The following is a 12906-nucleotide window of genomic DNA, read 5'->3' as shown; positions in this document are numbered from 1 at the left end:
AAACACTCTGGCCTTGAGTGGTGAAGTATCTGATTTTTAAAGACAATGCCTCCATGAGTTCGGAGGCTCTGAAGTAGACATTGAATCTGAAAAACCATTTGTTCCTAACATTCCTGGATATTAGGAGTTTAATAAGGCTGAAATAGTTTATTTGTCCATAGTGAAGTTTTCATTTCACTCACATGATATGGCCCTTTATCCTTCCTTCACTCCACTATTCAAAGACTATTATTAATGACCTACAATGTGGCAAGAGTTTATTTTCTATATATTGATAACCTTATATAATAAAAGTTTAATATGCAAATTGTCCCCTTGAGCGGTCATTAACCAGGAGGTCGACCGACCGGAAGTTTGACCGCTCAGTATGACATGCGCTGACCACCAGGGGGTGGTGCGGAACATGGTGGGTGTCGGCGACGGGTGGTAGCGGAGGCACTGCCAGCCCCGATGGGCCCTGATGACAGCAGGACCGTGGCGGGATGGTGGAGCAGGTGAGTGGGCAGCACCAGGCCAAGGCAGGTGCGAGCGGGGCCGCCCCCCCCCCCATCACCTCACAGACGCAGTGGCCAGAAGTGGCAGTGGGGGGACAGGGCGATCGGGCGGCGCCAGGCCAAGGCGGGGTGCCAGGTGGGGTTGTGAGACGGGGACATGAGCTAGGGCCCAATCCCTGCAGGCCACCCCCAGGGCCCCCACCCATGCACGAATTCCGTGCACTGGGCCTCTAGTAAAAATATAAGAGTTCCTACCTTTCAGGGCTTAAATTCCAGGGAATCTTGAGAGATGAAGGAAGATGGAAGTAGAAAATTTCAAGATCAGCTTTGAGAATATTAAAACGTGAACTTCAGGGCTCAAAATTGGCTTGGCAAGTGCACACAGGCACAGGAGTTTCTCCCAGAACACAGGCGAGCGGGGGCCAGCGGGGGCCTTGTGGGAGGCCAGGGGAGGACTTGTGGGAGGCCAGTGGGGGGGCCTTGAGAGACGGAGGTGGGGGGTTGTGGGAGGCCCACTGGCGGCTCCAGCCGGGAAGGTGGAAACACTGCCCTCCTGTCAAGCGAGGTCCTCTTTCACCCAATTCCCACCTTCACAGTCAGTATCAAAAAAACAATGTGTTTATGCCACCAGCCTCCTGCGAGCCATCTGCAGGCACTTTTGACTCAGAACCAGGGGAAAGGATCAGGGGGTTCCCGTGAAGGCCGCCAACACGGATCCACGGCCAGGCCCCCAGCGCAGGCCTGCCAAGCCAGGAGCCAAGGAGCCTTCCCGGGCAGGGTTACAAGCCCCACAGAAAAGGCCCTCCCTCCCCGGGGCCTCCCAGCAGCAGCAGCACCGGCGGCTCCCAGCCGCTGCACGGACAGCCAGCCCGGCTCCCGGCCCCCCCCAAACGGAGACCAGGAGACCAGGCGCCAGCACCTGAAGAGGGAGCTCCCCGGAAACGAGTCTAGCAATACTTCTGAGGAGGACAACTGGGAGCAAAAGAGCAAGTTGCACAGCAAGAGTCTGTGTTTGGGCAGAACTTGAAGGACGAAGTTAGTAAATAACAACACTGAAGCAGCCGTCAGGGGAAACGCCGAACACCCCAGTTCAGAAACCCGAACCGTGACCAGCTGTTTCCCATCAGCTCCAGTTTAGAGAACTGGACCAATAGTGCCGATGCCACCTGCCACGCACTTGTATTTGGCCGGAACGTGAGCGAGCGCGCTGGCCCCACCTAAATTAACTGAGGTCACTTCGGATACCACGTGAGACAACTCGGCTGTCGAGTCAGGGTCTGAGGGCTCCTCCCAGGAGGCCCCCCTGAGAAAGAGCCCTGCAGCTGCCTACACCAAGGCAACGAGAAACAGGTGTTGCTGGAGAAAGGGGAAATGATCACCAGGAGGAGACGGAGAGCAGCACCTCACAAATCCCGTGTGAGCTGTTTGTCTTTGGCCAAGGACTGCTCAGACCCAACGACGTGGCATCAACTGATGCCTGGACATTACAGCCCCAGCTAGTGAGGCGAACCTGCGGCGGATCATCAACACCACGCTATGGGCCCAGATGCAGACTGACAAGGCCAGTGAGAAGAGCATGCGCTTCCTGGCCGTGCACAGGGAGGACCAGGGTGTGGACTTCCTGATTTCAGCCAGCTCCAAGGACGCAGGCCAGCTGTATATGTGGCCCAGTGCAGCCAGAACCCCTGCCCCAAGCCTGGGACAGCCCCATTCAATGGGGATGACAGTGATGATGATGACGTTGGCTCCGTAGGGGGCCAGAGGAGGCTGCACTGACTATGAAGGGGACAGGCAGACAGACGTCCAGGAGCACCTATCGCTAGGAGCTGGCTGCCCAGGAGCCCGCTGCTTTGTCATCTGTCCACCCATCTACCTGCCCCTCACTGGCAGCGTGGGGCGAGGGCTTGGGGAACCACACTCCCCGTTGGGTTGGCCAGTCTGAATATGCACTGCCCATTCAGAAGCTGACTGGGGAACTTTGAACTGAAGTGGCACATTAAGACGTCACAGCTTCTCACTGGCCTGGCACGCCTGGTTTCTTCACCCCTCGCATGCTGCCGCCAGCCTGTGGGTTCCTCCATCTGCCCAGGCTACCGGGTCTGTCCCCTGGGGCTTAAACACTGGCCCTGCTGGATGTCCTGCTATTACCTTTATCTCCTGTTTCCCACCGTCTGATTCAGGGTATATATTTTTAGATTGCCCGCCCCCCCCCCCAAAAAAAAAAAAGTTTGGTTTTGGTTTCTTAGATTAAGACGCTCCTGTGTCCTCATTCTTCTTATGGTCACAGCTTGTGTGCTGGGGCCTCAATGGTGAGCTAGGGTGCTCTGAGGACTGCTGGAGGGCAGCCCCCCACTTGTTATCTACCCCAGGTTCCTTCAGGCTATCATGGGGTGTTGAGGGGTAGGCCTGATGCCTGGAGAGAGCTTGTCTAGAAAAGGGCCACTGGATCTAGGCCCTCCCCTCCTCCTTGTCCCTTTCCCGTAGGTCACCCATCATCAGGCAGCGGGCACACACATGCTTCCTGCTGTTGGCCATTCCTTGCTCAGCCCTGGATGTCACTCGCCCCCAAGACCATCCAGGGCCAGGGGCCTCCATGACAGGGAGGGGGTTCCTAGCACCGCCTTTGAAGAGGGCAGAGGACTGGTTTCAGACAACAGGCCACCGCACCAACACTGGCAACATGCACTGGAGCAGGCGCCATGCCCACCCCACCCCAGAGTATGGCCAAGAGCCCAGCTGGGCACTGCATGCCTGTAAAGAAGGTCCCTGTGCACAGGGCTCTGAGGTATTTCAGAAGAAATTTCCCAGCCCCACCTGCCCTCCCAGGCAGAGAGATAGCCTGGTCTCCAAAGCTGTACACCCCACACCGTGGGTGGACCATATGCAGCCCAAGCTTGAGCCATGGGAACACACCCCACCTCACCCCCAGCAGATCTAGTCACACTTCTCTGCTTTACATTTTAGCCAACTAGTGACAAGTAAAACCAGATAATGCCTATTTGTTTTGGAGCATTTATGTAAGATTGTCTAATGAAATGTATTTGGGAACTATATTAAAACTTTTAACTAAAAAATAAATAAAATACGGATTTAATCACTTCTTGTCTTTCCAGATGAGTAATCACAGTAAAGATTGGCAAAATATTCCTAGCCCCACGCAGGCAAAAACATTTTGCAAATGATGTCAATTGGCACATAACATTATTAGATGTTGGGTTAATAAGAGACAGTGTTCAAAATATTGTTGATTCTACAAAAATGTCTGGGGTAGATATTGATCTTCACAATAGCAATATATGGTGATAATATTACGTAGTATCAGGGGTGGCATCCATCACTGCATTTATATTAACATTTTTATTTATTATGTATATAGTTATATAATTATATTTATATGTATTATATTATGTAATGTATTTGATTTATATATTTTGTGGTCAACTTATGTAGTGAGTGTAATTTTTCCAATGTTATATAGAGGGCAGAAATTTTTTCAATTTTATTTTTTGCTATATTTCTAATGCCAGAATAATACTTGCAACATAATAGATGCACAATAAGTATTTCTTGACTGTCAGTTATGTAACAGCAGGATTAGGACTATATTATCATATTTTTCTTACCCTCTACCTGACAAAGATATATATATTCAGAGAAATGCATTAATGAAGATTAATGTCAGAATTAATGTCTTTAATTTGATGCTGTTTTTTTTTTATTAGTCTATATATAATTATCACGTCTCTAGTTGCCATACGGGCTACAAACATGAAAGGAAATACACCATTTTGTGGAGAGATTAAAATTTTATCATGTCAATATTTCTTGATAATGAGAGTTAAGTGTTTTCTTCAAAGAAGGACATGTGCATAATATTGCAATGCATTTAATAAAACACTGAAACACAAAGACAAAAATTATCCAAGCATCTATCAATCTTCTGATCAAATCAAAGATGTCAATATGCCTATTATGTCTTGTACACTTTATACTTTTACAGAAGACAAAGCAAGCTTTGTTATTATTAGAACCTTTGTTTGATTTAAATTTATTTTGCATAGTTATTAGCTGATGTTTTTAAAAATAATAGTACAAAATTTTAAAAAATATATTTGTGTCTAAAAGTCAGTTGATGTAGTCAAAACTAAACAGTCTGACATGAGATACTTGTACATAGTTAAATTGTAAAGGTGATATGAAAAAGTCTAACATTTTTAAAATACCAATTAAAGTCCAAGGAGATAAACTTGGTTCATTATTTGTCATGAAGCATAATGGCATCAAGACTAGAGGTTGGCTCAACATTGGGATCAAGATCTTCTTCTGAATGGTGTGTGAAGACCACAAAGAGATTGTCTTAGAAGGAATTTCTAATTCCCCTTGCTCAATCTCTGCAGCTCACAGTTCTTGCCCAAATAATAAACTTATTATCTTCACCTTTTTGGAGATTTTCTTGTCTTGACTGCTGGCCCAGCCTGACCTATAAGTCTGGCCACTTGATTGCCAACTGGTTTCCATCCTTTTTGAGTTCTGACCCTAGGACTAATACACTCTAAATTCCAGCTTTACTGTAATTTTTCTACATCTTTGTACTATCTTGAATTAATTTTCATCAAGGCTACTACAGGTCCTGTTTCCAAATACTTCATTCTCCCCAGTAGAATTTTTCACCCTACATCTATAAAGTTGCAACCCAGGGCGACATATAACTGTTTTGTTATATAATTCTACATAGAAATGGATTTACCCTGACAATAATGAAGTAAAAGTATCACTCCAAGTGAGGAGACAGAGGGAAGCTAGGTAGACAGGGACTGGGACCATGGGAGGGGGAATAAAACTGGGGAACCCAACTAGGTGGAGTTACTAAGGCACCCCAACTGTGTGGGAAAGTAAGGGAACATGCAGGAGACAAACTTTAAAATGTATGAATGTTTCTAAGACCGGCAACTTGCAGATAACCAATCACAAGACAGTGAGGCATATAACCAATCTCAAAAATGTTATTAAGGCAGAATTTTTTGAAAAGACAAATTAGGAGCTAGCAAGGCTGTATCCACCCCCTAAATTAAAAGATGCACACTTCCTTTTGTCCTCCCCCTTCTCCCCGCATGCAATGGGCTCCTGACATTCCTGTGCAGGGGAGTGCATGCCTGCGCTCACATGGCGTATGGCCATGTGGAACTCTGCACATGGACTAATAGACTTTAACTAGCATGGATGCTCTCAATAAACCAGTTCTGCTAATGCTTTTAGTCTGCGACTTCATTCTTTGATTTGGTGAGACAACGAACTTGGACTCAATACCCCACATTTTGGTTTCACAAATATAAATATCACTGGTAAAGGCAACTTTCAAAGCCATGTGAATTTATTATTTTCCATAATTTTGTATTCTTTTTACAAAGAGAGCTGGCAAAATTATACAAGCTTCAAGCCCCATAAAATATGAGTTGATGTCAGTTTCAACTATAACAATAAGAATAATTCAGGCATATTTGGAAAATAGTGAAACATTAGTGAAGGAATTATGGGTACGATTATAGCTTGAGGATGAAACCACCTACTCTCTCCCAAAGCTTATTTTCTAAAATAACATGATTTTAGTATTCTATTCCTTCCATTAGCATAACTTTACTATTCCAGAAGACTCTTACCCAGGATATAAATGTATTGTTTATTAGAGGAACTTCATGAAAGACTCATCAACTTTTCAATATAAAGAATTAATAGCTCATATCCTATGAGTCTTTGAATTCTTAGCCCCCGAATTCTTGCTCTGCTATTTCTACCAATCTTAGAGTTTAAATCTTGATTCTTACCTGTGAGCATAAACAAGTCATCTTTTCTGTCAAAGGACAGTTTAGACAGCTGCCATTTTGGACTGTGTAACTTGGCAGCCACCATTTTGGTGCCCATGACTTGCAGCTCCCCTGGGGGCTGCCATCTTGAAACAGCAAGGCCAACCCCTCCCTTTGAATTAGCCAATCAAGAAAAACTGTGCGCCTGAGCTCCAATCAAGAGTGAGGGACAGACCAGGTGCGTGAGGATTAAAAAGCTGAGCAGACTGCCTGCAAGGTGTGCGTGTACTCTCAGACCATGTACTGCACACCCTCCTGCAGGAATAAAGATATTTGCCTTGCTGCTTGGCTTCCTAGTATGCTTTGTGTTCTACCACGACCCCTGAATTTGGGGGCTCCCCTTATTTCTTACATTACCTAAGCTTAATCAACCCTCCTTAATCCCCCACATTAAAATACTCATATTAAATCAAGTTGCAAATCCTATCTAATAAAAGAGCAATATGCAAATTAAACAGCACTCCGCTACAACCACAAGCCATGCCCACAAGCCATGCCCACCAGCCAATCAGGAGCGAATATGCAAATAAACCCAACCAAGATGTCTTCGGCCACAGAGAGCAGGAGGGAGGCTTGGGTTTCCCCGGCAATGGAGGAAGCCAAGCTTTCCGCCTGCCCTTGCCAGCCTAGACCTTCACTCAAGGATACAACGTTTCAATGATAGAAGGTAAATAAATTCCAACAGAAATGGTGGCAGCCATGGAGCTGGAGAGAGCAGGAGGCTAGCGTTGCCCCCGGCAATGGAGGAAGCCAAGCTTTCCCCACACCCTGGCCAGCCCAGGCTTCCGCTTAAGGCTACAAAGTTTCAATTATAGAAGATACATAAATCCCAACAGAAATGGCTGCCACCACGGAGCAAGCAGAAGGCTTGGCTCTGCTCCAGGCTACAAAATTTCAATTGTAGAAGATAAATAAAACCATGATACCAGGGCCTCTGCTTGGGTCGCCAAGGGGTGTGGCCAGCCTGCAAACCACCACAGGCCCCTCACCCAGGCTACTCCATGCCCCAAGGGAACCTCTCCCCTGATCCGGGACACCCTTCAGGGCAAACCAGCTGGCCCCCACTCCTGCACCAGGCCTCTATCCTATGTAATAAAAGAGTAATATGCAGATTAACAATCACTCCAACACACAAGATGGCTGCCCCTATGTGGTCAAAGATCCTGCCCCCAAGGGGACACAAGATGGCCACCACCAGATGGCCAGCAGGGGAGGGCAGTTGGGAGGGACCAGGCCTGCAAAGGAGGGCAGTTGTGGGTGATCAGGGCAGCAGGGGAGGGCAGTTAAGGGTGACTAGGCTGGCAGAGGAGGACAGTTGGGGGCGACCAGGCCTGCAGGGAAGGGCAGTTGGGAGGGACCCAGACCTGCAGGGGAGAGCAGTTGGGGGGGGGGGACCAGGCCTGCAGGGAAGGGCAGTTGGGAGGGACCCAGACCTGCAGGGGAGAGCAGTTGGCGTGGGGGACCAGGCTTGCAGAGGAGGGCAGTTAGGGGTGACCAGGCCTGCAGGGGAGGGCAGTTAGGGGCAAACAGGCTGGCAAGGGAGCAGTTAGGCATCAATCAGGCTGGCAGGGGAGTGGTTAGGGGATGATCAGGCTGGCAGGCAGAAGCGGTGGGGGCAATCAGAAAGGCAGGGAGGTGAGCAGTTGGGATCGGGCCTAAACAGGCAGTCGGACATCCCTCGAGGGGTCCCAGATTGGAGAGGATGCAGGCTGGGCTGAGGGACAACCCCCCCTCCATGCATGAATTTCATGCACCAGGCCTCTAGTAATCAATAAAATTTAATCTTGCTAACCCCTCCCCCCTCCCATGAGACATTTGCACATCTCCTGTTGAGATGGTCTTCTCCCTTACCATGATAAGCAATAACTCAAATCTGTCTTATGGATAGATTATGTTGGTGATATTTGGGGAGGCAGCACAGAACAGCTTACAAGCCCTTTTATGTATGTACTAGAGGCCTGGTGCATGAAATTCATGCATGGGGGTGGGTGTCCCTCAGCCCAGCCTGCACCCTCTCCAATCTGGGAACTCTCAAGGGATGTCCGACTGCACGTTTAGGCCCGATCCCATTGGGAAGTTGGACATCCCTAAATGGGCAGTTGGACATCCCTCTCACAACCCAGGACTACTGGTTCCCAACTGCTCGCCTGCCTGCCTTCCTGATTATCCCTAAACGCTTCTGCCTGCCAGCCTGATCACTCCTTAACCACTCCCCTGCCAGCCTGATTGATGCCTAACTGCTCCCCTGCCAGCCCAATTGCCTCTAACTGCCCTCCCCTGCTGACCTGGTCACTCCTAACTGCCCTCCCCTCCCAGCCTCGTCACCCCCAACTGCCCTCCCCTGCTGGCCTGGTCCCCCCCAACTGCCCTCCCCTGCTGGCCTGGTCCCCCGCAACTGCCCTCCCCTGCAGGCCTGGGTCCCACCCAACTGTTGTCTCCTACAGGCCTGGTCGCCCCCAACTGCCCTCCTCTACCAGCCTGGTAACCCCTAACTGCCCTCCCCTACTGGTCTGATCACCCACAACTGCCCTCCCCTTGCTGGCCATCTTGTGGCATCCATCTTGTGTCCACATAGGTGCAGCCATCTTTGACCACATGGAGGCAGCCATCTTGTGTGTTGGAGTGACAGTCAATTTGCATATTACCTCTTTATTATATAGGATATACATGAAAAGAATCATTTTAACTGTAAACGTTTCTAAATTATACAAAATCCTTTACTTAAGAGGATTTAATTTGCTAAAATATGAACAGATTAGTTACCTTCATTAATTTTTCAACATCCTTTGGATGTTGGATATAAACCAGAATTTTAATATTTAAACACTGAGTCTAATTTTTCTATATTTTTTTCAGTTTCTTCTGAAAGTATGTAAATATTTATGTAAAAGTATCTAAAATATGTAAAAGTCAAAGCTTTTTAAAAGTAACATCTGGTTATTTTTTATAGGAAACAAATGGAGCAGAGTGAATTTTTTGAATTAATTAAATGTTATTATCTGCAGGAATTATTTTTCTTTCATCTGATTTCAAGTAAGAGTCTTAAACCACCAAGTTTTAATTTCAGAGATAGGGGAACTATAAGGTCAAGCAAAGAATGCTCTGGTCCCCATTTTCAGTTTATTCAATTTAGTACCTAAATATGTGTGATTCCCTCTTATTTTCTCTGTCAACTGCCATATTATATCAAAAAACAGGAGGTGCAATGGTTTGAGCCCACATAAAGGAAAGAGGAGACAACATGGCAAAAATAATTATTGAATATTTGAAAATATTCACTCATTTTCATTGCCTCAGAGACAGAGGAAACGTTTCACATTTTTTATTCTGTAGCCACACTATCCTGCTTCTTTTTCTTTCCACTCCCATTTGTCCTGATATTTATTTAAACCAATTTCATTTTGGTAACAATATATGTGATAATGACATGAGAAAGTAAGAAAGAGGTTGAATAAAAATCGAGGACCCATACTCTATAAATAGGTACACTGCATTCCTCTGTGATGCCTGTGACATTAATATTCTTGGTAATAGCTCATATTTGTGGTATTTTCTTTCAAGATTGGATATGATATATTGCTAGAGAGATAGGAAGAAAATAAAGACAAAAAGTATGGATTAATTTGTTGGAAGAAAATGAGGGATGTAAAGAACCACAGGTCAGGTCAAGAAATACATCCTGAATCTTTTATCAGGAACTCTTTACAATTAAACTATTTGCTTTTGACCTTTCCTGAAAAAAGAAATGTAATCTTTGTTTAAAGAAACTTTTGGTATAAAAAATTCCAAAATAAGCAAAAACAAGTTTTCATAGCAAAAAAAAAAAAAAAAAAAGGAAACTTATAGAGAAAAATGAAATTTCTTTTTCTTTTTTCCCCCCATTTTTTAAATTAAGGTATTATATGTGTACATATCTTACCATTGCCCCCTCCACCCCACTCTCATACATGCCCTCACCCCCCAGTGTTTTTTGTCCATTGGTTATGCTTATATGCATGCATACAAGTCCTTCGGTTGATCTCTTATCTCCCCCACCTCTCCCTAACCTTCCCGCTGTAATTTGACCTTCTGTTTGATGCTTTACTGTCTCTGTATCTATCTTTTTGTTCATCAGTTTATAATGTTCTTTATTATCCATAAATGAGTGAGATCATGTGGTATTTTTCTTCCATTGACTGGCTTATTTCACTTAGCATGATGCTCTCCAATTCCATCCAGGTTGCTACAAATGGTAAGAATTCCTTCTTTTTATGGCAGCATAGTATTCCACTGTGTAGATGTACCACTGTTTTCTGATCCAGTCATCTGCTGATGGGCACCTAGGCTATTTCCAGATCTTAGCTATTGTAAATTGTGCTGCTATGAACATAGGGGTGCATATATCCTTTCTGATTGGTGTTTCTAGTTTCTTCAGATATATTCCTAGGAGTGGGATTACTGGGTCAAATGGCAGTTCCATTTTCAGTTTTTTGAGGAAACTCCATACTGTTCTCCACAGTGGCTGCACCACCAGTCTGCATTCCTACCAGCAGTAAAGGGGGGTTCCTTTTTCTCCGCATCCTCGCCAACACTTGTCGTTTGTTGATTTGTTGATGATAGCCATTCTGACAGGTGTGAGATGGTACCGCATTGTCATTTTGATTTGCATCTCTAGGATAATTAGTGACTTTGAGCATGTTTTCATGTGTCTCTTGGCCTTCCTTCTGTCTTCTTTCGAAAAGATTCTATTTAGGTCCATTGCCCATTTTTTTTATTGGATCATTTATCTTCCTTTTATTAAGTTGTATAAGTTTCCTTGTAGATGTTGGAGATTAAACCTTTATCAGTGATAACAATTGCAAATATGTTCTCCCATACAGTGGGCTTTTTTGTTGTAAAAATGACTTTCCTAGATTTTTTTTTTTTTAAAATGAGTAGGCATTCATCAAGTGCTTACACTTTTATATGAATACTAGATGCATGAAATTCATGCAAGGGGCTTGGCCCTCAGCAGCCCCAGCTGCCTTGGCCAGCCCTCACAGCTCCTCATAGGCTTGGCCAGCCCTCGCTGGCCCTCACAGCCCCAGCTTTGTCTAGAAGGTCCTCCAGACAGTCATCCAGAAAGTTGTCTGGATGGTCGTCCTGTTGTTCAGTCTAATTAGCATATTAGCTCTTTATTAAGTAGGATGCTAATATTATATGGTAAAAATAGTCAATATGAAGCACCAGCTGTAATATAAATAGAAAATGTTTCTGCTAATATGCCAACATTTTTTCTAAATCTGGAATTATTCCTACATCTGCTTCTACAATCTATCTTAATAGTCTGATTTAGATGGTAAATTCTAAGAGGTCAAAATCTTTGATCTTGAATTATTTGAATTCTCCCAATCAGTTTAATGTATGCCTTGTAATTTTGAAAATCTGACAGTTTTTAAGATAAACATTTTCACTTAGATATTCATTTCACAATTTGCTCTAAGAGAAGGCTGTATCCCTCAAATACAAGAATTTGTATTTAATTGTAACACCTCCATGTATGCTTCACTCTCAGTTAGACATTTTGAATTCAAAATTTACTTCTTTACCTCATGTTACTGTTAAAATTAAAAGTCATCTATTAGAATAATTGTCGGTCCAACATAAGAAAAAGTTTTTTGGTTTCTTGTGAAGTGTTTTAAATCATTTTCCAAATGCTCAAAACTTCCCCAATATACACACAGCATCACTGCATGGCATTTACCCTGATCATCCTATATAATCCTATATAATAATCCTATATAATAAAGAGGTAATATGCAAATTGACTATCACTCCAACACACAAGATAGCTGCCCCCATGTGGTCAAAGATGGCCACCTCCATGTGGACACAAGATGGTTGCCACAAGATGGCCAGCAGGGGAGAGCAGTTAGGGGTGACCGGTCTGGCAGGGGAGGACAGTTAGGGGCAACCAGGCCTGCAGGGGAGAACAGTTGGGGGGGGATCCGGCCTGCAGGGGAGGGCAGTTGGGAGGGACCAGGCCTAAAGGGGAGGACAGTTAGGGGCGACCAGGCCAGCCTGGGAGGGCAGTTGGGGGTGACCAGGCCAGCAAGGGAGGGCAGTTAGGGGTGACCAGGCCATCAGGGGAGGGCAGATGGGGGTGACCAGGCCAGCAAGAGAGGGCAGTTAGGGGTGACCGGGCCAGCAGAGGATGGCAGTTCAGGGTGACCATGCTTGCAGGGGAGGACAGTTAGGGGCAACCAGGTTGGCAGGGGAGGACAGTTAGGGGTGACCAGGCTGGCAGGGGAGGGCAGTTAGGGGCAATTGGGCCTGCAGGGGAGCAGTTAGGCATTGATTAGGCTGCCAAGGGAGTGGTTAGGGGGTAATCAGGCTGGCAGGCAGAAGAGGTTAGGGGCAATCAGGAAGGCAGGCAGGTGAGCACTTGGGAGCCAGCAGTCCTGGATTGTGAGAGGGATGTCTGACTGCCCATTTAGGTCCGATCTTACCAGGATCGGGCCTAAATGGGCAGTCGGACATCTCTCGAGGGGTCCCAGATTGAAGAGGGTGCAGGCTGGGGTGAGGGACACACA

At 45.9% G+C, this 12906-nt stretch overlaps 1 pseudogene; it reads left to right on the top strand.

Moving 5' to 3' along the window:
- The first annotated feature begins 403 nt into the window (after positions 1 to 403).
- The window catches only part of LOC103300740 (ran-binding protein 3-like), a 71575-nt pseudogene continuing 59072 nt past the window's right edge, over positions 404 to 12906 (top strand).

This window comes from Eptesicus fuscus, chromosome 3 (assembly GCF_027574615.1).
Source record: "Eptesicus fuscus isolate TK198812 chromosome 3, DD_ASM_mEF_20220401, whole genome shotgun sequence".
Classification (NCBI taxonomy): Eukaryota; Metazoa; Chordata; class Mammalia; order Chiroptera; family Vespertilionidae; genus Eptesicus; species Eptesicus fuscus.
This window is presented reverse-complemented; position numbering and strand designations above follow the sequence as displayed.